Source organism: Chlorocebus sabaeus, chromosome 10 (genome assembly GCF_047675955.1).
Source record: "Chlorocebus sabaeus isolate Y175 chromosome 10, mChlSab1.0.hap1, whole genome shotgun sequence".
Classification (NCBI taxonomy): domain Eukaryota; kingdom Metazoa; phylum Chordata; class Mammalia; order Primates; family Cercopithecidae; genus Chlorocebus; species Chlorocebus sabaeus.
Window position 1 is genome coordinate 1,078,880 of NC_132913.1, and position 24,559 is coordinate 1,103,438.

General features: G+C 44.6%; 1 protein-coding gene across 3 annotated transcripts in view; it reads left to right on the plus strand.

The window, feature by feature from the left end:
• The window catches only part of ARHGEF4 (Rho guanine nucleotide exchange factor 4), a 209,577-nt gene that overhangs the window by 41,574 nt on the left and 143,444 nt on the right, over window positions 1-24,559 (plus strand). The window lies entirely within an intron of this gene.

A 24,559-nucleotide genomic window follows, 5' to 3' on the forward strand; every position in this document is an offset into this window, starting at 1 on the left:
AGCTGAGATTGAGCCACTGCATTCCAGCCCAGGTGACAGAGTGAGACTCCGGCTCAAAAAAAAAAAAAAAAGAAAAAGTACTTACTATTGAATGGTATTTCTACTGCAAATATGCAATTCTGGTTTGGCTGCTGCTTCCTTTTAGCGTATTGAGATTTCATTCTACTGTTTTCTGGCTTCTACTGATGCTGTTATCAGTCCAACTCTTTGCAAGTTAGACGGATAAGAGCATTTCTTCCTCCTCTGACTGAATTTAAGATACCTCCGCACCCTTCTTTGGAGTTTTTTGGTCTCACTGGTTTGTTTAGAGGTAGATTTCCCACTTTCCTTATTCAGTTGGAGATTTGTTGGACTTCTTAAATATATGAATGTCTTTTTTACAACATTGTCGGCCATTAATTCTTCAGATATTGTGTCTTTGTTATCTCTCCTTCTCCTTTGAGAACTCCAGTTTAAGCTGATATTAAACCATCTTACTTTATATCCTTCCTGTCTCTTCTCTTCCACAATTTTCATCATTTTGGCCAGGCGCAGTGGCTCATGCCTGTAATCCCAGCACTGTGGGAGTCCAAGGCGGGTGGATCACTTGAGATCAGGAATTCGAGACTAGCCTGACCAACACGGTGAAACCCCGTCTCTACTAAAAATACAAAAATCATCCAGGTGTGGTGGCAGGTGCCTGTAGTCCCCGGTACTTAGGAGGCTGAGACAGGAGAATTGCTTGAAACCAGGAAGCTACAGTTGCAGTGAGCCAAGATCACACAACTGCACTCCAGCCTGGGTGATAGAGCGAGACTCCATCTAAAAAAAAAAAAAAAAAATCCATCATTTTACCTTTCTGTGTTATATTTTGTAAATTTCTTTTAACCTATCTTATAATTCACTAAATTTCTCTTTAGCTGTGTCTGATTTGCCATTAAAGCTATCTGTTGAGTTTCTAAGCCTTTTATTGGAGTTTAAATTTTTAGGAATTTTAATTTTTAGGAGTTCTGTCTAGTTTCCTGTTCCCTATAGATACTTAACCTTGTCTTTTTTTTAAAACATAGTGAACATATTTGTTTTCACTTCAGGCACTTTGCATTTATTATCTCCTTTAATCCTCAGGGCCATGCAGTATCATTAGGTCTCTCAAAGAGATAAGAACCCAGAGATGCTTGTCTGTGGGTCTGTTACTTCTTTTCTACCATCTTCCTTCAGCTTGAAGTAGAGGCTCTGAGAAACTGAGAGCTCTGAGGCAGAGAGAGGCTTTGATCCTTGCTCAGAATCTATAGTGAGTTTAGCTCTGCCTCACAGAGCCCTCTCCACAGCACCCAGTGTAGAAAAGAGGCAGACTCGTTGATTACGGAACAGGAAGCTTTTATGGAACTAAGATTTAAGTCTCTGACTCACCGTGAGCTCCTCGAGGGCGGGGGCTGTCTCCGATACATCCCCGTGACTATAGTAACCAGGACAAGATTCAGCAGATATTTAAGTGACTGCATGATTCACTGTTCTGGGTATACAGCTGGGGTCCAAATATACATGTATGTTAATAATTAATAAATGGCTAAAATAACAGTACAATTAAACTCATTTGAGCTGTATTTGCCTGTTGAATGTTTACCAATATCTAGCTATGAACATTTAGATCACGGGTTGGCCAGCTTCTGTGAAGGGCCAGATAATAAGTACCTTAGGCTCTGCTGACTGTGTGGCTATTCACAGCTACTCTACTCTGCCATTGTAGCCTGTCTTAGTCAGCTCAGCTGCCATAACAACTAAATGCCACAAACTGGGTGGTGTAAACAACAGAAATTTATTTGCTCACAGTTCTGAAAGCTGGAAATCCAAGATCTCCCGGCAGGGCTGGTTTCTAGCAAGGGCCCTTTCCCTGGCTTGCAGACAGCTGCCTTCTGATTGCATCCTCACGTGATGTTACTTCTGTGCATGCAGGTCCCCGGTGTCTCTTCTTACCAGGACACCAGTTCCATCAGATGAGGGCCTCATGCTTATGATCTCATACAACCTTTATTACCTCCTTAAAGGCTCTGTCTCCAAATGCAGTCACATTGGGTACTGGGGCTTTGACACAGGAGTTGGAGGAGGGGGTGCAGTTCAGTCCATCGCAGAACTCGAAGCAGCCATTGATAACACACAGATGAAGGGGCATGGCTGTGTTCCAGTAAAACGTTACTTACAGAAACAGGTGGCAACTGGATTTGGCTCAGGGACTGCAGTTTGTCAACAGCTTTTTTTTTTTTCATTTTTAAAAAATTTTATAGAGACAGGGTCTTGCTGGGTTGCCTGGCTGCAAGTGATCCTCCTACCTCAGCTGGGATTACAGGCATGAGCTGCCGCACCAGCCCTTATGTTAATATCTAAAGAGAATTGACGTAAATGTGGCAATGCTTATTTGAATACTATGTCTTCAGAGCACTCAGCCTTGACCTAGTGGTCTTGAGGCTCAGTAGGAAGAGTGTCTCTTGCTGCTCTCACAGGGCACTCAGAGCACGTCTGTGACTAGATGTGGTGAGTTCCCCTCACACAAGCAATTCTCCAGCAGACGCTGACTGGGTGTCCAGTTTAACTCATTTCTGCCACAACTTACCTGTAGTTAGCGACACATCTTACAAGTTAAAGAGCCCAGTCCCACAAGACTGCCCCCACTTCAGACCCAATCACAAGCCCCAGATTGTGACCTGTGCTTCTTACCAACTGGCTATAAATCGGGGTTCCATGGCCTCCCTTCTTGGGTTCAACAGTTTGCTGGGATGACTGTAACTCAGGCCTCACCAAGCCTGCACCCCAAGTGTAAAACAAAGGTCACTGACCACAGCCCTTTCTAGTTCATGTACTTAGGAGTCCTTGCCCAAGAGCACACAGCTTACCAGCAGGCTGAGGACTGCAGCCAGGGTGGAGCCCACAGCCAGGGTGGAGTCCATTCTAGAGCCAGCTTAGCCTTCCTTGCCCCCAACAAACCATACACAGACCCCTGCTCGCCCCTGCACGTCTGTCCCTGGACCCCTCTCCTGGACTCCCAGCTCCTCCTCCTCTTGGTGGCTGTGCAGGTTCTGCTGCCATTCAGGGTGCAGCTCAGGGCACCCCTCCAGCAGCCACCCTCCCACACCTGGGGTTCACAAGGACTTCCCCGTCCCCACCTTCTGAATGTCCATTTCCACACTCCCACCAGAGGAGACTCTCCCTCAGAAAGGCGTTGATTTACTTTCCTATTTATGGGACAGAGGCTTCCCAGGCAGCAGCTTGCAGGTCGAGGCCAAACCCCCGAGTGTGGCGTGCAAAGCCCCTGCACCCGGTTCCTGCCTGCCTGTCAAGCCTTCATCTCCCCTTTCCTGGTCATTCCCAGGACACTGTCCACTGGTGGTTTCATGCCAGGTTTCTCTTGTGAGCATGTCCTTAGCACCACGTATTCTGTCCACTGTACCTTCTCTTCTCATCTTCCCAAGTTCAGTTCCCCGCCTCCCTGCCTCCAGAGAGCCTCTCCTGCCTGCCCTGGCTCACCTAGGAGGGGAGGCCCCATGAAACTGTATTACTCTCTGTTTCCTTGTCCGAGCCCCTCCTGTGCTGCCCTCTCTGGGGCCTCTTATCTCCACATCCTCCTTACCTAGCACAGCACCTGGCACACAGTAGGTGTCCCGTAAACAATGTTTGAATGAATCATTGAATTATGGAGAATGAGTAAATGCCACCTGACTGTCAACTGCCTTGGCCTGTTTTCCAATCCTTTATCCTGTGCCTGCCGTGACCCTTCTCTGCTTTGTTGGGGTGCGGTGTTGGGAGCCGAGCATGGCTGTAGGTGCGGGGATGCTGAGGTGGTCTGAGCTGCTCCATGCGCCTCAGCCACGTGGCCGGGCAGGGTGGGAGGCAGGCAAGAAACTCTTCCCTACTTTGCCTTCAGGACAGTCCACAGAACAAGAATGGAGTTGAACAAGGAGAGCCCGAGCCTCTGTTTTGATCCATCAGATATGGTCCCGGTCCCCTGCCCCTTGAATCAGCCCAGCCAGAAGGGGCCTAAGGAGGCACTTGTCACTGCAGATGCCCCGACCGCCTGTGGGTACAGCTGTCAGTGGGTATAGTTTCAGAAGTTTGAACCTGAGTCTGTGGGTTTCACGCGGTGGACATAGCACCAGTTTGCCATGGACAGGATTTCTTTCTGTAAAAGCTGTTTATTGACCTGAACTAAGTTTTCAGTGAACTAAACAGAAGCACAGAAGGAAGAGTGAAGATATTCGGGATGCGCTCGCCCATGTTCATGGGCCTCACCGCTGCCTGACCACAGCCACTGCCTGCTGTTCACAAATACATGGTCAGGAGGGTGATGTTCACTACAGACAGCAGCCCTGGAGAACCTTCGATGTGAGGTTTCATCAAGAAGACAAGGACTGCTGAATGCGTTCTGAGCCTTTGGGTTGCTAACTAAATCCAGTAGTCGCTTTGGGTCCCTTCTCAGTAAGCAAGCATGGAGACACCTGGACAGGAATCCTGCCAAATGGGAGCAGTGCAGGCGAGGGTGTGGCCCTGCCACGGAGGCAGGACTGGGGCAGGGAAGGGTGGAGAGACCTTACTGTTATTTCATATCCTTCCGCATTTTTGTTTGCTGCATAACAAAACATCTATTGCCTTTCTACTCTTTTAGAAAAGCAACTTTTTTTTGGAAAGGAAAAACTAGTGAGACTCCTTAACACTATGAGTCAGGATTTTTCTGCTCCTTCTTCCTCTGTCCCCAGTCTGTGGCTCCCGGCATGGCCTCTCCTCCTGTGGCGGGAGGTTGGGCAGTCCCCATCCTCTAGGCAGTCTAGGCGTGGCCAGGCTTATGCAGTTGTTCAGGGGACATGCCCTCCCCCATTAGTTTCTTCTGTGGCTCCTCTCCTGGTTATCTTATGGAGATTACATCATGGATATTTTTTTCTTCATTGGCTTTATGTAGATTGAATTTACATCCAGCAGAATTCACTTTGAACTGAACAGTTTGATGAGTTTGACACATGTGCATAGTTGTGTAACTATCCCCACAATCACCAAAAGAACTTTTCTATTACTTACAAAAGCCCTTGCTCTGCTCCCTACCTGGTGAGTCCCCCTCCCTGCCCAATGCCCACTGCTCCGCCCCTCGCCACTCTGGGTTTGCCGTGGTTCTGGAGCCCTATGGAAATGAGATCGTGCAGTGTGTGGCCTTCGGTGTGTGGCTGCTTTCAGGTGGCACCGTGCCTTGAGACCTCACCATGGTGTTGTGCGTGTGAGCAGCCCACTCCTTTTCTATGACTGAGGAGTGGCCCGTGGTTCCTTGCCATGTGTTTACCACGCGCCAGCCATGGGCGTTTGGGTTGTGACCGGTTTGTCTGTTATGACTGCCTCTGTTATGAGCATCTGCTTACAAATCTTTGTGTGAACATAGGTTTCACTTTCTTGGGTAAACATCTAGGAGCAGAATTGCTGGGTCACATGGTAGTATGTTCCCACCAGCTGAGTGCAGGGCTCCAGTCACTCTGTGTCCTGCCTCACTTGGTATCCTTAGCTTTTTGGGTTTCAGCAATTGTGGTTTTCGTGCATATTTCCCTAATGACTAAGTGTTTCTGGGCATCGCTTCATGTGCTTATTTGCCACCTGTACATCTTTTCTCGTTAAGTGTTGGTTCAAAATTTTGCCCATGCTTTTATTGGGTTGTTCATCTTCTTATTACTGAGTTTGTTACATAGTCTAGATATGATTCCCTGGCAGATACATATTTTTTCATATCCTTTCTCCCAACTTGTGGCTTGCTTTTTCCTTAACTGTGTTTTCTAAACAGGAAGAGCCTTTAATTTGTATGAAGTTCGATTTTCACTTTTTTCTTTCATGGTTTGAGCTTTTTGAACCTTATGTGTTTAATCCAAGATCATGGAGCTTTTATTCTATATTTATTTATATGAGTGTTATGGTTTAGTCCTAACACTTAGGTGTATTATCTATTTTGAGTTAAATTTATGTATGGTGTGATGTGGGGGTTTTGGGGGTTTGGTGGGGTTTATTTTTTTTTTTTTTTTGTATTTTGTAGCTTTTGCATATGGTTATAGTTCCAGTATTATTTGTTGAAAAGACTATTATTCTTTTTCCATTAAATTGCCAGGTCTTGATTTTTATATAGTCTTTTTGATTTTTTAATCTAAGGCACTGTACAACATGTGGAACCTCTTACATAAATGTTAACACGTGAACTTTTGTTCTTTCTGTTGTACTAGAATACTTGTAATGCCATATTCTTGTAAGTACTTACGTTATCTTGGAGGCATCCATGCTGGTGAATGGGAGGGTTTCTGTGTGGGGTAGACAGGGAGAGACTCCTGTTTGTTGTGGTCCAAGTGGAAACCATTCTCCTGGCAGCAACAGCTCAGGGCTGCCACGCCATATAACTGTTCTGAGCCCACAGCGTGTGGACTGCCTGCAGACACGGGAAGGACATCGCCATTCACTGCAGTAGTCCACTATGTTCCAGGCACCTAATTGAACCCTCCCAACAGCAATATGAGAGGAGAATGGCTATCCCATTTTGCAGATGAAACGTGAGGCCCAGAGAGGATGGCTAACTGTACAACAGTGAATAAGCTACAGAGCGTGGAGCTGAGCCCATTTTCTTTCTATTTCCTCTACCAGTAATTTTCACATTTCTTGCTATATTAGTAATATTTCAGAACCACTGTCACTTATATTTGGCAAACAAAGAGGACCACGGCTGGCCTAGAAGGGCCAGGAAGAAGTAGGCCTCTGAGACCTGGGCTGCAGGCATCCTGAAGAGCAGGGTCTGTGTCTTAGAGCAGCATGGCCACACTGCTCACATTGGGGATTCTCCAGTTGTTCTGTGGCAGCTGAGTCTGCGTGGGAATAGTGAGCATCATCATCCAGGGGTGAGGATTAAATCAGGTAAAATGCCAGGCATGTGGTCGCTACTAAGTTATTGTTAGTCTGCCCGACGGGATCACCAGGCTGGGAAAGGGAAGGGAACTAGTTCCTGTGAGGTTTAGTGAAAGAGGCATCTTAGGCCCCAGGCACCTGCAGTGAAAGCGTAAATGCCAGTTCCTGGTCCCCTAATGCTGGTGGAATAGTAACATTCCCCTTGCAGCACACTCCCTGTCTGTCAGTGGACGTGGTTTTGTTTTTCAACCAACAGCACACTCAGTAAAATGTACATGCCCTTGCCTCCCATGAAACAAAGGACAAACAGCGTGTGGATAAGTGAAGGGCCAGGTCCTGGGTAGGCTGGAGCTGTTGGCTGCAGCTCTGGAAATGTTAGCGCCTCCTTGGGGACTCATGATGGGCCTGTGGATTCTGGGGTCTTGAGAGAATCCGTGCACCTGTGGCAGGCCCTGTGCTTCCACGGAGCTGAGCGGATTCGTAGGTGCTTCCCATGCACAGTCTAGTCTGCCAGCGGTGAGCACTGCCCTGCCAACACCAAGGTCTGGCTTCCAGGGGGTAATGTGGGGCCTGGCGGGACACCAGGGCCAACCTGGAGCAGTGCGAGGGCCACAAGCCCCGAGGCAGAGGGTGTGGGTTTGAGTTCTGACCACTTCAGTTTGTGAGTTTGAAACTAAAAGAGGAAAGGATCCGGTATTTGTTCAATGCCCACTACTTGCCTGCATTTTACTCCTGCTGTTTGGTTGAACTCATAGAGGCACGTAATACTGTGTGCTCTCTTCCATCTCAAGATGAGGAAGCTGAGGTTCAGGCAGGTCGGGTCCCTGACCCACAGACACATGACTGGGTGGCGACTCTTCCAGAAAAGTCTTTTCATTTTTCTATAATACCATGTTGCTACTGATTCACCACTGGGGGTAAGGGTAATACACAAAGCAGTTGGGAAGATCAAAAGAGGTAATGAACGTGAAGGCTGCAGATTGGCAACGTTGGGCAACAGAAACTATGTTTGCTTTTTAGGTTTAAGCAACAAAACGAACCTTCCTATTAACACATGGTGAGGCTGCCAGAAGAAATAGACAAGTACAGGCAGAATACAGGGTTATGCACGTGTGTGCTGAGATTAATATTGAAATTTGTAAATAGGGAAAATGCATTTTTTTCTATGTAGAGCAGTTGTTTCCCGTTATCCACATTTCCTCCCTGTGCCTTGAGCACAAAGATGCCCCCAGGCTAGAGCCCTCTCTGCAGGAGCCCCGCAGACCTGAATCTCTCCTGAGTGTGAGGGTAGAATGGTGGCAGCCAACCCTGCGCAGCAGGCTGACAACGTGCCGGGCACTGCTGCGTTCACATGCACCATTTAAAATCCTGCACTCAGGTCGGGCGGTGAAGAAGTGGGGAGCCTTCCACGGGGGGATCAGGGTGAGTGAGCAGTTATGTTGCTTCTCCAAGTCAGGGTGCCCCTATGGAGATGCGATTTGACCCAGCATGTTTCTACATGTCCCTAATGCCAAGCACAGGGCCTGGCATGGAGCAGAGATTCAGCATGAGGCAGTGAACGAGTAGATTTTACAACGCAGAAAGGAGTACATCATAGTGAATCTGGACTGGGAGGGCTTCCCAAGGCAGCAGCACTGCTAGGTTCCCGAGAGGATGAGAGAGAAAGGAAGGCCTGGGTTCCCAGGGGCCGTGAAGTGCTCTGGGCAGACACACACTCAGAGTCCTGTGAGCAGCCAGGACACACCTGTGAGGAAAAGGCGGTGGGTGCGAACACAACAATGACAGGCAGATGAGAAGGCAGACTAAGCCCACACCTTTCTCAGGACTAAGCCAGGGTCACAAGCACTGGAAAGGAAGGCGCTGCAGCTCACGCACTCGCACAGCTGGTGGAGCCAGTGACAGACGTACTGCAGTGTCTGTGGACAGCATTTGACAGCCTGGCTGCAGCACACCAGGGGTTCAGTTTGATAGGGGGGCCCCAGGAAGGTCCCCAGCCCACTCCCAAACACAGACATGCAGCTCATATTCCCAGCTTCTTGCCTATGCATGGAACTCTATTGTAGCATCAGTTTTGCATGTAGCCCCTCCAGCTCACAGCCAGCAAGCAATTTGACACCTGGGAATGCCTGGCTTCTGCCACATCTCACTGCCTTCCTCTTCTGCTTCTAAGCATGTGATTACATCCAGCCCAGCCAGGGTCCTCTCTTTAAGGTCCACTGATTAGTAACCTTAATTACATCTGCAAAGTTTTCTTTGCCTCATAACATAACATATTCATGAGCATAATACCAGGAGGTGAAGGTCATGGGGGCCGAAATTCTGCCCACCTCAGTGCCCGTGCCTTCACATATCATGGGGGAATAAGAATTGATCACGAGCAGTTGTAACACAGTCTAATGAATGCCACAGACGAGTGAACACACAGCACTGTGCGGTGCTCAGGAGGCCTCCCTCGCTGAAGCCAGGGCAGTTTCCTGGAGGAAGAATATCTAAGTTGAGCCTGAAATAATGAGCAGGACTGGGAAGGGGGACAGCCTGGGCAGAAGGGACAGCACGTGTGTCTGCTGTGCAGTGGTTTCGTACTCTTGACCTGTGGACTTCAGGGAGCCAGAGGGACAAGGGGCACTGGAAGGCAGATGGGGAGAGCCACTAAAGGCTCTAAGCAGGTAAGAGGGAGGCTTTGGGAAGCTCATCTGATGATCCTTAGAGTAAGGTGGGGCAGAGAATGGGTAATTCCTTCGTGTAATTCCTTCCTGCACCCTGCACCCCTGCCAGATCTTGCCAGGGGAATCCAGTTGAAGTCACTCTTCGCTGTTCCTGTCCTGCTGAGAGTTTTCATCATGAGTGGGTGGTATTGGACTTTGTGAAATGTTTTTCTCCATCAGTTGATAGGAGCCTACTCTCTTTTTTTCCTAGCCTGGTAATATGTTGCATTATCTTGACTGCTTTTCCAAAGTTGAACCAGCTTTGCATACCTGGAATAAATCCCGCTTGGTTATATGTAATTCTTTTTTATATATTACTGAGCTTTATTTGCTAAGAGTTTGTTGAGGATTTTTGTATCTAAGTTCATGAGAGGTATTAGTCTATAGTTTTCTTTTTTGGTACTTTCTTTGGTTTGATAACAAGGTAATATTGGTCTCAGGAAATAAGATGGGAAGTGTTCCCTCCTCTTCTTTTTTTCTGAATTTGGTAGAACTCTTCAGTGAAACTATCTGGACCTAAAGATCTTTTTCAGGAGCTTTAAAATAAAAATTTCCTTAATGGTTGAAGGACTATTGAGGTTATCTATCTAATCTTGGCTGTGTTTCGGTAGTTTGTGTCATTTTAGGAATTAGTTCATTTCTTCTGCGTTATTGAATAGGTGAACATAATGGTGTTTGTAGTATTCCCTTTAATAATTGCAGGATGTATCATGATATCCTGTTTCATGCTGGAAATTGGTTTTTATACGTATCTCATTTTATCTTTGTCGATCTTGCTGGATGTTAATCAGCTGGTTTTTGTTTCATTGAATTTTTCCATTGTCCTATTTCTAATTTCATTGATTTCCATTTTTATATTTATTATTTTCTTCTCCTTCATTTGGGTTTATTTTGTTCTCATTTTTCCTACTTTCTTTTTCTTTTTTTTGAGACAGTCTCGCTGTGTTGCCCAGGCTGGAGTGCAGTGGTGCGATCTCAGCTCACTGCAAGTTTCCCTCCCAGTTTCATGTCATTCTCCTGCCCGAGCCTCCCAACTAGCTGGGACTACAGGTGCCCGCCACCATGCCCAGCTAATTTTTGTTATTTTTCCTACTTTCTTAAAGTAGTAATTGAGATTATAGATTTAAGACTTTTCCTCTGTTATAATCTAGTGCTATAAATTTCCCTCTAAGCACAGCCTTAGCTTTACATATGTTGCATTTTAATTTACATTCAATTCTGTGTGTTTTTAAAACTTTCCTTGAGACTTCCTCTTTGAACTATGGAAAATATGTTATTTAATTTCCAACTGTTAGAGGATTTTCTTGTTGTTTTTCTGTTATTGATTTCCTGTTTGATTCTAATACAATCAGAGAACACACTCTGTACAGTATCAATTGTGTTAAATTTGTTGAGGTTTGTTTTGTGACCCAGGGGATTTATTTCTGTGCTTCACGGACGTTAAAAAAATGTATATTCTGCTGATGTTGAGTGGGCTGTTCTATAAATGTCAATTAGATCCACTTAGTGGATTATGTTATTTAGTTGTTCTCTATGTTTGCTAATAATCTGTCTAGTAGTCCTACCAATTGCTGATGGTCCCCAACTATAACTGTGGGTTTTTCTATTTCTTTTTTGAGCTCCATCCATTTTTGTTTTATGTAGTTTGAAGCTCTTGTTTGGTGTATACATATTTTAAGATTGTTAGACCTTTCTGTTAGATTGATTCTTTTCTCATTAAATTTCATTGTTTGCCCCTGGTAATTTTGTTTGTTTGTTAGTTTGAAGGTCGCTTTGTCTTCCTGCCACTCCTGCTATTTAAAAAGAAATTAATGTTAGCATGATGTATCTTTTTCCATCTCTTAACTTTTAACCTGTGTTAAAAATTTTAAGCTATATTTGAAATGATTTTGAAATGAGCTTTTTGCTAGACAGCATAAAGTTAGATCATGTTTTTTTGATCTAGTATGCCAATCTGTCTTTCAATGGTGTATTTAGAGATTACTTCCATTTAAAACTATTATTGATATGTTAGAACTTAAGCCTGCTACTTTCTTATTTGTTTTCTGTTTGTCTCCTCTGTTTTGTTTTTTGTTCCTGTGTTTCTCTTTTCTTGCCTTCCTGATGATTACTTGAAGGATTTAATTTTGTAGGATTTAATCTTACTTATCCTATTTTTGAGTATATATGTTTATGTAGTTTTCTTTTTTTTTTATTTTTTTTTTGAGACGGAGTCTCGCTCTGTCGCCCAGGCTGGAGTGCAGTGGCCGGATCTCAGCTCACTGCAAGCTCCGCCTCCCAGGTTCCTGCCATTCTCCTGCCTCAGCCTCCTGAGTAGCTGGGACTACAGGCGCCCGCCACCTCGCCTGGCTAGTTTTTTGTATTTTTTTAGTAGAGACGGGGTTTCACTGTGTTAGCCAGGATGGTCTCGATCTCCTGACCTTGTGATCCGCCCGTCTTGGCCTCCCAAAGTGCTGGGATTACAGGCTTGAGCCACCACGCCCGGCCGTTTATGTAGTTTTCTTAGTGGTTGTTTTGGGTATTACAATGTATACATGTGACTAATCACCTCCTGACATAGACATTTTATTGCTTCTACTGGAGCATTGAAGCCTTATTTCCATTAGCTCCCTTTATCATCCTTTTTTTTTTTTTAATTTTGAGATGGAGTCTCGCTCTGTCACCCAGGCTGGAGTGCCATGGCAAGGTCTCAGCTCACTGCAACCTCTGCCTCCCAGGTTTAAGTGATTCTGCTGCCTCAGCCTTGCAAGTAGCTGAGACTACAGGTGCATGCCACCGCACCCAGCTAATTTTGGTATTTTTCGTAGAAAATATTTTACTATGTTGGCCAGGCTAGTCTTGAGCTCCTGACCTTGTGATCCACCTGCCTCTGCCTCCCAAAGTGCTGGGATTACAGGCATGAAGCAACACGCCCAGCGTCATCCTCTTTTAAAATATAATTGTTTCCAGTGTTCCCTCTGTGTAGACTGAGAACTGGCACAAACCATGTTATAATTTTTGCTTCAACCATCAACTATGCTTTAAGAAACTCACAAAGACAGGATAGTGTGTTATGCTCATTTCTTTTTTTGCCTATTCTATGTTCTTTCCTTTCTGAAGTTCCAGGTCTTCTCCCATAATTCCTTTCTTCCTGTTGGAGGGTTGCCTTGGCCACTCTTTGAGAGTAAGTCTTCTCACCACAAATTCCTTTCGTTTTCCTTCATCTGAGATAATGTTGATTTCCCCTTCATCACTGACAATTCATTTCACTGTATATTGAATTCAAAACTGAATGTTCTTTTTACAGCACTTGAAAAATGTACCACTTTCTTCTGACCTTTGTGGTTTCAGATGAGAAGAGCTGTCATTTGAATGGCTGGTCCTCAGTAGGTAATGCCTTGTTTCTCTCTGGTTGCTTTTAAGATTTTTTTTCTGGCTGGATGTGGTGGCTCACCCCTGTAATCCCAGCAGTTTGGGAGGCCAAGGAGAGTGGATCATGAGGTCAGGAGTTCAAGACCAGCCTGGTCAAGATGATGAAACCCCATCTCTACTAAAAGTACAAAAATCAGCCGGGTTATCTCAACTACTTGGGAGGCTGAGGCAGGAGAATCACTTGAACTCCAGGGGGCGGAGGTTGCAGTGAGCCAATTTCACACCACTCCACTCCAGAAAAAAAAAAAAAAAGGAATTAAAAAAAATTTTTTTTCTTTGATTTTAATTTTCAGAAACTTAATTATGATGTATTTTGGCAAGAATTCCTTTGGGTTTATCTTATTTAGAGTTCATTCAGCTTTTTGAATCTATGGTCTATGTCTTGTTCCAGATTTTGGGAGAATTCAGCCACTGTTGAGTACCTGTTTCAGTCCTTCCCCCTTTCTCCTCCGCTTTAAATGTCCCTGAGGCTGTGATCATTTTTCTCGGTCTGTTTTCTCTCTGGTATTCAGAAATCATTGGCTTGTCCTTAAGGTCACTGATTCTGTCTTCTGTGCCCTCCATTCTGCTGTCAAATCCATTCATTCAGTTTTGTTTCCATCATCACGCTTTTCAATTCTATGACTTCTGTTTGCTTCTTTTTTATAATGTCTTTTTTGAAGCTTTGTATTTTTTCATTTGTTTCAAGGATATTGATAATTACTTATTGAAGCGGTTTTCTGGTGGCTGCTTCAAAATCTTTGTTGGGTTGTTCTGTCTGGTTCTTCTCAGTGTTGGGATCAATGGATTATTTTCTCTCATTCAGGTTGTGATTTTGATGATTCTGGGCGTGACGAGTGATTTTCAGTTATATTGTAGACATTCTGGATCTTATGTTAAAAGACTCTTGACCCTATTTAGATCTTATAGCAAGTATCTACCCTATTTAGATTTAGCATGTAGCTCTAGTCTATTCTGTTGGCTACAATTCCAGTGACAGTTTAGTTTTCTGAGCATTTGCAATGCTATCCTGGTTGGCTTCTTTCTTCTGCTTGGGCTTCTTTTGATCTCTGTTGGTGATGTCAGCAGGTCAGCAGGGAATCCTGACCCAGAGGATAGAGAGCGCACTCCCTGGCCTGTTCTCCAACTACCCAGTGCTAGTGGGCTTCCCACTCTATCTGTCTCTGCCACTGCCACTCTTGATCTCTTGACCTCGTGATCCACCTGCCTTGGCCTCCCAAAGTGCTGGGATTACAGGCATGAGCCACCACACCCAGCTGACTTTTTTTTAAGATCCAAGCTATACATATACAGATTGGTTACATGTTGCATGACGCTGAGGTTTGGGCTTCTACTGATTCTGTTGCCCAAGTAGCGAACATGGTACCCAATAGGTAGTTTTCAACCCTTGCTCCCCTCCCCCAAATGTTTATTATTCTCATGATTGTGCCTGTGTGTACCTAATGTTTAGCTCCCACTTATAAGTGAGAACATGAAATACTCAGTTTTCTGTTTCTGCATTAATTCACTTAGGATCATGGCGTCTAGCTCCATCCATGTACTGCAAAGGATTTGATTTTGTTCTTTTTTATGGCTCCATAGTTCTCCATGGCGTTTATGTACAACATTTTCTTTATCCAGTCCACCACTGGTGGGCACCTAGGTTGATTTCATGTCTTTGCTATTGTGAATAGCACTACATAGAAGTGCAGGTGCCTTTTTGATATAATAATTTATTTTCCTTTGGGTAGATAACCTGCAGTGAGATACCTGGGTCAAATGGTGGTTCTATTTTTAGTTGTTTGAGAAATCTCCAAACTGCTGTGCACAGGGGCTGAACTCATTTGCATTCTCACCACAGTGTGTAAGAGCTCCCGTTTCTCCACGGCCCCACCAGCAAGTGTTATTCCTGGCTGCTTTAGGAACAGCCGTCCTGACTGGTGCATCTCTCTGCTCTCTTGGTGTTGGCCTCTGTTGATTGCCTTCTGTCATCCAAATAGAGATTTTTCTGCTTCTTAATATGCGCAGTAATTTTCTATTTATTCTGCACAGTGTGGGTGTTACATTATGGGGCTCAGGACCTTATTTAAGTATTGAGACTTAGTGGGCCTCTTCTGACCCTGCTCTGAGGGGAGGGGAGCACCGCCTCATTACTGCCAGGTGGGGCCAGAAGTGCAGGTTCTCCACTGATGAAATAGAAGTTGTCACTTGAAGAGGAAAAAGGACTCCATCCATTTGATATGACAGCAAGGAATATTGACCATCAGGATCGAAACACTGAGATCCTTCTGTACATCAGAACTTGCACCTAAACATTGTATGGACTACAAACAAGTGATTGCCATGGCCCCTTCTGGAGCTGGTGGTTTGTTGGAATTCCTGACAGAATGACCTGCAATTTATATGTATATAAAAGGAAGCCCAACTTTTTTCCAAATATTTTTAAATTGTGAAGATAATTTAACTGCTTTATGTGGCAGTTAGAGAAGAGGAAAAATTTTGAGTATAACAAAAACACTGGCCAGGCATGGTGGCTCATGCCTGTAATCCCAGCACTTTGCGGGGCCAAGGTGGGTGGATGGATCACTTGAGGCCAAGAATTTGAGACCAGCCTGGCCAACATGGCGAAACCCTGTCTCTACTAAAAATACAAACATTAGCCAGGTGTGGTGGCACTTGCCTGTAATTCCAGCTACTGGGGAGGCTGAGGCATGAGAATCACTTGAACATGGGAGGCAGAGGTTGCAGTGAGCTAAGATCACGCCACTGCACTCCAGCCTAGGTGACAGAGCAAGACTCTGTCTCAAACAAACAAATAAAAAGTTGTATTTATTGTTTCTTTATTTCAATTTTTTTTTTTTTTTTTTTTTTTTTTTTTGAGACGGAGTCTCGCTCTGTCACCCAGGCTGGAGTGCAGTGGCCGGATCTCAGCTCACTGCAAGCTCCGCCTCCCGGGTTCATGCCATTCTCCTGCCTCAGCCTCCCGAGCAGCTGGGACTACAGGCGCCGCCACCACGCCTGGCTAATATTTATTTATTTATTTATTTATTATTTTTTAGTAGAGACGGGGTTTCACCGTGTTAGCCAGGATGGTCTTGATCTCCTGATCTCGTGATCCGCCCGTCTCAGCGTCCCAAAGTGCTGGGATTACAGGCTTGAGCCACCATACCCGGCCTATTTCAATGTTTTTTAATATTGCTGTAAATGCTCTTTAATTATAGAATACACAAAATTATCTATCGCACATTCTATATTTTCTAAGTAGCCCTTATAAAATAAGATTTTAATGGCTGTTTAATTTTCCATTTTGTGTATATAGTTTAATTTGCTGAATCATTTTCCTAGTGTTGAGCACAAGTCATTTATGCTTTTCTTTTTTTTTTTTCTTGCAAAGAACACTTCAATGAACATGTCACATTGCTGAATCTTTGCGTAAGTTAGAATCTCCCAAGTGAGATTACCTGGTCAGTGTATGACCTTTTAATGACTATCATAATTTAGCATTCATTAGTACATCTTCCCTGCAGGAACTCTTACTGTGGATTTCTCATGGTGACTCTCTATTTCCCTCAGTTTTTCAATATTTATTAATTGGAATTCTTCTGTAAGGAAGAGTTTTCTTTTCTCCCCCATTTTGCATTTAGAACAGCACCCCCTTTTCCACTGTTTTATTTTCTGCAATTTCAGTCACCCAAGGTCAACCCTGGTCTTAAAACAGATGAGTATAATAAGGTAAGATATTTTGAGAGGGAGAGAAAGAGACCACAGTCACATAATTGTTATTACAGTATATTATAATTACTCTTTATCACTAGTTATTTTATTAATGTCTTACTGTACCTAATCTATAAATTAAACTTTATCATAGGTATATATGTATGTACAGGAAATATAGTGTATATAGGATTCAATATTATCTGCAGTTTCAGGCACTCACTGGGGGTCTTGGAACACATCCCCCACAGATAAGGGGAGACTACTGTATTCAGTCACTTATTTGTATCAGTATGGATTTATAGACAATTACTTTATTCTTTGGATTATAATCCAATCCTGTGGTTATTTATGCTGTTACCCAGACTGTTCACTTACTAGCTGTCAAGAGCTCTTTTCAGTCGGCTTCTGTGCCCTTCAGGAGCTCCCATCCTTCTTTTTAATTCTTGAACACTTCTGTATTTTTTGGCACCACAGTGTGCTCCAGGTTCACCTTCTGTTTGCCCTTTCCCGGTCCTGGCATCAGCCACTTCTTCCAGGAGAACCTGGGTTCTTTTATAGAATGGTATTAAGAAACCAAGATTTGGGTTTGAAGTGTGTTCATAGCCACCGTGGTGACACTGATTTTAGCTCTCCCTGCAGACAGGGCAGATAAACATATGTTGCATATATTAATCCATATATATACACATATTTATATTGTTTCATTATCTGCCTATTGGTCTGTATGTGTGAAAGCATTTGTGCATGGATTCGTATACAAATATAAAAATGTATGTACTTTTAAGTGTGAGTTACCTGATATCTGTTATCTCCAACTCCAACCCAGCACCACAGGATTCATTCTAGCCTTAAGCCTTTATTTGTAACTTCTTTTTCTGATGGTAAGAAACCTGGTTCTCATTATCCACAAGGTATTTAGAGACCAGACTGGCCAACATGGCAAAACAGCCCTGGTAAACATGTAAAATAGTTTAAGATTGCTAAGCTAGAACTCTGTGAGAAATGAGCCACCATGCCCAGTTTGTCCCTTTCTATTGCTGAGTTGTATTATTGCATGGACGCATGGTTAATTTGTTTCTCCATTCAACTACTGAAGGACATCTGGGTTGTTTTCTGTTAAGTGGAGATTATGACAGTGTTCTAGCTATAAAAATTTATATATTGAGGCCAGGTGCGGTGGCCCATGCCTGTAATCCCAGCACTTTGGGAGGCCAAGGTGGGCAGATCACGAGGTCAGGAGATCGAGACCATCCTGGCTAACATGGTGAAACCCTGTCTCTACTAAAAGTACAAAAAATTAGCCAGGCGTGATGGCACGTGCCTATAGTCCCAGCTACTCAGGAGGCTGAGGCAGGAGAATTGCTTGAACCTGGGAGGGCAGAGATTGCAGTGAGCCGAGATCGTGCCACTGCACTCCAGCCTGGGAGACAGAGCGAGACTCTGTCTCAAAAAAAAAAAAAAAAAAAAAAATTACATACTGGCTTTTGTGTGACTATAATTTTTCAGTTCACTTTGGTAAGTATCTAAAAGTGGGTTTGCTTGGTCATATGTTTAGTTTTATGATAAACTTCCTATCCATGAGCATGGAATGTTTTTCCATTTGTTTGTGTCATCTCTGATTTTTTTCAGCAGTATTTTGTAATTCTCATTGTAGAGATCTTTTGTCTCCCAGGTTAGCTGTATTCCTAGGTATTATATTCTTTTTGTGGTGTTTTGAATGGGATCACATTCTTTGATCCCATTTGATTTGACTCTCAGTTTAGACATTGTCAGTTTATAGAAATGCTACTGGTTTTTCTACATTGATTTTGCATCCTGAAACTTTGCTGAAGTTGTTTATCAGTTCTAAGAGCCTTTGGGCAGAGACTGTGGGATTTCCTAGGCATAAGAATCACGTCATATGGCTGGGCGCAGTGGCTCGCGTCTGTTATCCCAGCACTTTGGGAGACCGAGGTGGGCGGATCACAAGGTCAGGAGATCAAGACCGCCTGGCTAACACGGTGAAACCCCGTCTCTACTAAAAATACAAAAAAAATTAGCCAGGAGTGGTGGCGGGCGCCTGTAGTCCCAGCTACTCGGGAGGCTAAGACAGGAGAATGGCATGAACCCGGGAGGCAGAGCTTGCTGTGAGCTGAGATCGCCGCACTGCACTCCAGCCTGGGCAAAAGAGCCAGACTCCCGTCTCAAAAATAAATAAATAAATAAATAAAAAAAAATAAAAAAGAATCACGTCATCTATGAAGAGAGAAAGTTTGCCTTCCTCTCTTCCTTTTTGGATCCCATTTATTTCTTTCTCTTGCCTGACAGCTCTGGCCAGGACTTCCAACACCATGGGTCTATGTTACATGATGCTCACCCTTCATGCTAGTATTGCTATCAATTACCACTGTTAGACGAAAATGGAAAACAGCAAGTTAGTCCCTGCAGATGAAATAATCTAACATAGCACCATAGCCTGGACTGCTCTTGTCCTAAAAGGAACATAGGAAGAAAAATCCTTATTTGGAGAAAGTGCAGCTGACCCCTTCAGAACGTGAGAAATCGTTCTGAGGAGCTGTCCAGTTGTATAACTGGCTGTTCAGTTCCAGAAGTTCAGCACACTTATCCAGCATTCGTAATGAGTTCCTAAAGGAAGCTTTTAAAATGCTTTACAGTTTAAATATTTCATTCAACTGTATGTTCTATAACAATTTTACGAGGACTTACCCTGGACTCTCAGCTGGCAACATAGAGATGTTTCAGACCGATCTCTCCATCTGCAAGACTCTGAGCTCATTCTGATAGAGATGATGTGTGCATAAATGGACTTTCACAATAAAACCTTTTAGGCACTGTGAAGGACATCTATGTAGGGTACAGTGAGACCTGGAAGGAGCGAGTACGCAATTTTACAGCTAGGGGTAGGTTTGGAATAGGCATGTGAAGCTTCAGGGTGACCCAAGTCTATGCAGATGCATAGGCATTCATCAGCTGGAGGGGTCAGCTGAGCAGAGGTACACAAGCCTGTGCAGGTGTGGCTGCCAGGGGCGGGAAGGGCTCAGTGCTGGGGCTGGGGCGGGAGAGGTGAGCTTGGAGAGTAAGACCCAGACCAGAGCAGGGCTTCATGAAGTCTGGACGTTACCCTGAGGTCGGAGGGCAATAAGCAAATAGTCAGCAGAGGGATGTGCTCAGTTTCGGGTTTTGTTTTAGAAACTCACAGTCCCCAGTGTGAGCAGGGCTTAGAGGAGACAAAGGTCAGGACACTGGGGCTCTCTGCTGCATCCAGGCAGAGCCGGGGGACTTCAGCAAAGGCAGGGAGGTAAGAATGGGGGTTGGTGGAGATAAAAACGATGCTACACAGTTAGGATCATTTAATGAATAGTCAACACATTTGTAGTGAATGTTTACTATGTGTCGGATCATATTATGGACTGGGGAAACTGGTGAGCAGAAACATCCAAAATCCCTGCCCCCGGGTAGCTTCTATTTTAGTAGAATCAATAGATACAAATTAGAAGCGGGAAAAGATGGAAAAGGAGGGATAGGAGATGACTTCCCCTGTTTCTAGTCACTATAGTAGTACTCCTCAGAATTCACGCCAGCAGAGGAGTGGGTTTGTGAGGGGGGAAGATCTCGACCTCCTTCTTGTGGGTATCTCTGCTACACGTGATCTGGCCCAGGAGGGGGACAACACTGGAGACAAAGGCTTGGGAGTCATCTTCATGCCGCGCAGTTGGGACTGTGAGAGTGGGGGAGTTGTTCAGGGAAGGGCAAGTGAGTTGGGAAGGGAAGGAGAACAATGACACCAGCATTCAGGGGAGACCAAGAAATGGAGACACAGAAGCCACCATCCAGGAACTAAAACCAGGAGTAAGAAGTCTGCTGAAACCCTAAGAGGAGCGTGTCGGGAAGGAGATAAACTGGAGTCAAGAAGAATGTTGGTCTGTGTGTTCCCTGTGGCTGCCGTAACAAATTTCAATAAACTCTGACTCCAAACAACACACGTCTATCATCTTACAGTTCTGGGGGTCAGGAAGTCCAGCACACGGCTCGCTGGGCTGAAATCCAGGCATCGTGGGGCTGGTTCCGTCTGGAGGCTCTAGGGAGGATGGGTGCCTTTCCAGCCCCTGGGCATGTTCCTGCCCACATTCCTCGGCTTTCATCCCTTCGTGGAATCTCTCCAGCTTCTGCTCCCATCGTCACATCTTCTACGCCGACTCTCTGGCCTCGGTTTTCCTTTGTAAGGAGCCATCCAGACAATCCAGGATAATTTCATCCTCAAGATCCTTTGCATAATCACATGTGCAAAATCCTTTTTGCCATAAAAGGTAACATTCACAGGTTCTAGGGATTATGGCATGAATATGTTTGTCGGAGTTGGTGGAGGGGGGTGGCATTATTCTTCCTACTGTAGTCTGGGAGAAACAATAGGAAAAATCTTAGTGACCTTAGGTTGGGAAAAGTTTAATTCAACACACAAAATTGACCTACAAAAACCAATGAACTGGGCATCATCAAAATAAAAACGTTTTTGGCCGGGCACAGTGGCTCATGCCTGTAATCCCGGCACTTTGGGAGGCTGAGGTGGGCGGATCACGAGGTCAGGAATTTGAGACCAGCCTGGCCAACATAGTGAAACCTTGTCTCTACTAAAAATATAAAAAATTAGCCAGGCATGGTGGCGGGCGCCTGTAATCCCAGCTACTTGGGAGGCTGAGGCAGGAGAATCACTTGAACCTGGGAGGCAGAGTTTGCAGTGAGCTGAGATTGCGCCACTGCACTCCAGCCCGGACGACAGTGTGAGACTCCATCTAAAAAAAAATAATAATAAAATAAAAACGTTTTGCTTTTTAAAAGACTTTGGTAATAAAGCGAAAAGGCAAGCCATAGACTGGAAGAAACTATTTGGAAAACATATATCTGACAAAAGACTTATATAAGATATACAAAGAAGCCTTAAAACTCAATAGTAAGAACACAACCCAGTTTTTAAAAACGAGCAAAAGACGTGAAGACACATCAGCAAAAAAGATGTATAGATGGAAAAGACATGTGGAAAGATGCTCAACATCATATGCCCTGAGGGACGTGCACATCCAGATCGCAAGGAGATACTGCTTCACAGTCACTGGGAGGGGTCACAGGAGCAAGGCTGGTGTTACCAGGTGCTGGGGAGGCTGTGGAGCAGCGGGACCTCAGACACTGTGGGGAGTGAGGAAGGGAATGGAGAGCAGGTTCTTGAGCAGTTGAACACATGCCGCTACCCTGTGTATCTGGTACAGCATCATCCCACTCCTCGGTATGTCTCCAGGAGAAATGAAAGTTCATGTCCATATAAAGACCTGTACATGGATGTTCACTGCAGCTTTCTGTGTGAAGCCGGAAATTGGGAACAACCCAAATGTCCATCAGCGGGTGAAGAGATAACAAATTGCCTTATAGCCGTACTGTGGAACACGGGTCAGCAATAGAAGGAATGGATTCCTGACACACGGAACAACACAGGTGCATTTCACAATAATCATGCCAAGTGGGAAAGGCCAGATACAAAGAATACATACGGCATGGGTCCATTTATGTGAAATTCTAGAAAAGGCAAAAAGCAGATAAAGGTTGCCTGGGGAAGGAAAGGGTGTTGAGGGAGGAGTGAGGAGAGGCAGAAGAGAAAGAGATCAATGGTCATCATATTGATGGTGGTCATGGTTTCACAGGTGTGTGTCAAAACTTTACTTGTACACTTGAAATATATGTGGCTTTTTTATGACAATTATACATCAATAAAGTTGTAAAAAAGTGAATAGTAATAAAAACAAAAGAAAACCAAGAACCTTGAATTTGGCAGTGTCACGGGCTCCTCTGCTGGCTGATTCAGGGCTCGGCGGCCAGACTGCGAGAGCAGTGTCCAGAACTTCTGATTCCAGAATCACAGCCCACTACACATTTCCCAAAAAGCTCCTCACAACAAAAGCTAAACCTAGAAGTAAAACACGTCATCCTAAACAAGCTTTAGTTGAGTTCACACACACACACAAGAAATTCCCAGGACAAGAAAAGAAGGGAGAGTTCAAAAAGTATGGCATTCAGTGGGAGGTAGAACCCCAGAGAGAGCGGCAATCACAGAAACGCTCATGAGCCGCACACTGGTTAAAAGTGACTGAGGCCGGGCGCAGTGGCTCACACCTGTAATCCCAGCACTTTGGGAGGCCGAGGCAGGCGGACCACGAGGTCAGGAGATCGAGACTATCCTGTCTAACACGGTGAAACCCTGTCTCTACTAAAAATACAAAAAATTAGCCAGGTGTGATGGCGGCGCCTATAGTCCCAGCTTCTCGGGAGGCTGAGGCAGGAGAATGGTGTAAGTAAACCCGGGAGGCAGAGCTTGCAGTGAGCCTAGATCACGCCACTGCACTCCAGCCTGGGTAACAAAGAGAGACTCTGTCTCAAAAAAAAAAAAAAAAAAAAAAAAGTGACTGAAAGCAGCGCCTTTGTGGGGGTGGGTGGGGGACTGCAGGAGGGATAGCATTAGGAGAAATACCTAATGTAGATGACGGGTTGATGGGTGCAGCAAACCACCGTGGCATGTGTATACCTATGGAACAAAACTGCACATTCTGCACATGTATCCTCAGAACTTAAGGTATAATAATAAAAAAGTATAATAATAAGAAAGATTGAATTTGGAAAGTCCAGCTATATGTTGGTTATGAAAAGCACACCTAAGGAACATTGAGAGATTGAAAATAAAAGAATGGAAAAAATACATGGTTGGCAAAGACTAACCAAAAGAATGCCAGTGTGGGTGTATTAATATCAGAGGATGGCCTTTAAAGGAAAAGTCTTTCTTAGGGATAAAAAAGTAAAAGCTTTTATTACCATTGGTAATAAAGAAAGGACTCACAGGAACGATTCTGAACTTGTTTATGCACCTGCTCACATAAGGCTGAACTGTAAGAGAATTAAGAGGAACTTGCCAAATCCACTAGGATAGTGGGAGGTTTCCACACACTTCTCCTAATCACAGAGGAAAAACTAGTAAGACTACTGAGGATTTAAACAGTCAGAAAGGCTGATCTAATGATCCCTTAACACTGCACCGACCCATTAGAGAATTCACCATCCTTTCCAACAGCCATGGCTCATCTCCAACGTAGGACCGTGTACTACGTCATAAAGCCAGTCTCAACTAACTTCAAAAAATCAGTATCACACAGACGACTGTTCGATGACAGTGTCATTACATAGAAATCAGAAACCAAAAGATAACTAACATACTCTAAGCCACAGGTCAAAGAGGAAATGATAATGAGGTTATTTAAAAAATTAGAATTGTCAAGATAATGGACATACCACCGATTAAACCTAGCGGTTTTTAGAAGGGACACTGTGTCCTCACATACTAATATTCTCTAAAAAGTGAATGAGCCATAAGGAAGTGTGCAGATTAAATGTAAGCCATGTTACTGAGGAGTTTGCAGAGGGCAGAGGAGAGCCTGGGAGAGGCTAGCGCCACTGGAGGTGTCGGCCAACGTCGGGGTAGTGGGCAGGGAAGCGGTGAGGTCAGAAGGAGGAAGTGGGATGTGGGGCCTGCCCGTCAACACCATCCTGCCCTCCTGATAGGCTGGTAGTCAGCAGTTCACCCCGCTGTGGAACACTCACTGCAGCTGTTTCTTATAGGAGACAGGCTCAACATCTTGCCCTAAAGCCTCATCTAGTTATAGAATAAGACAGGAAGTGCCAGGCCTGTGGCCAAATGGAGCCTGCCTGCTTCAGACTTTCAAATGTAACCCACTCCTACCCCTGTAAAAACCCTGAGCCTCCGCAGAAAGAATACTTGTTTGCTCCGGATTCCAGCCCCAGGCCATTCCCAGGACATAACCCTGGAC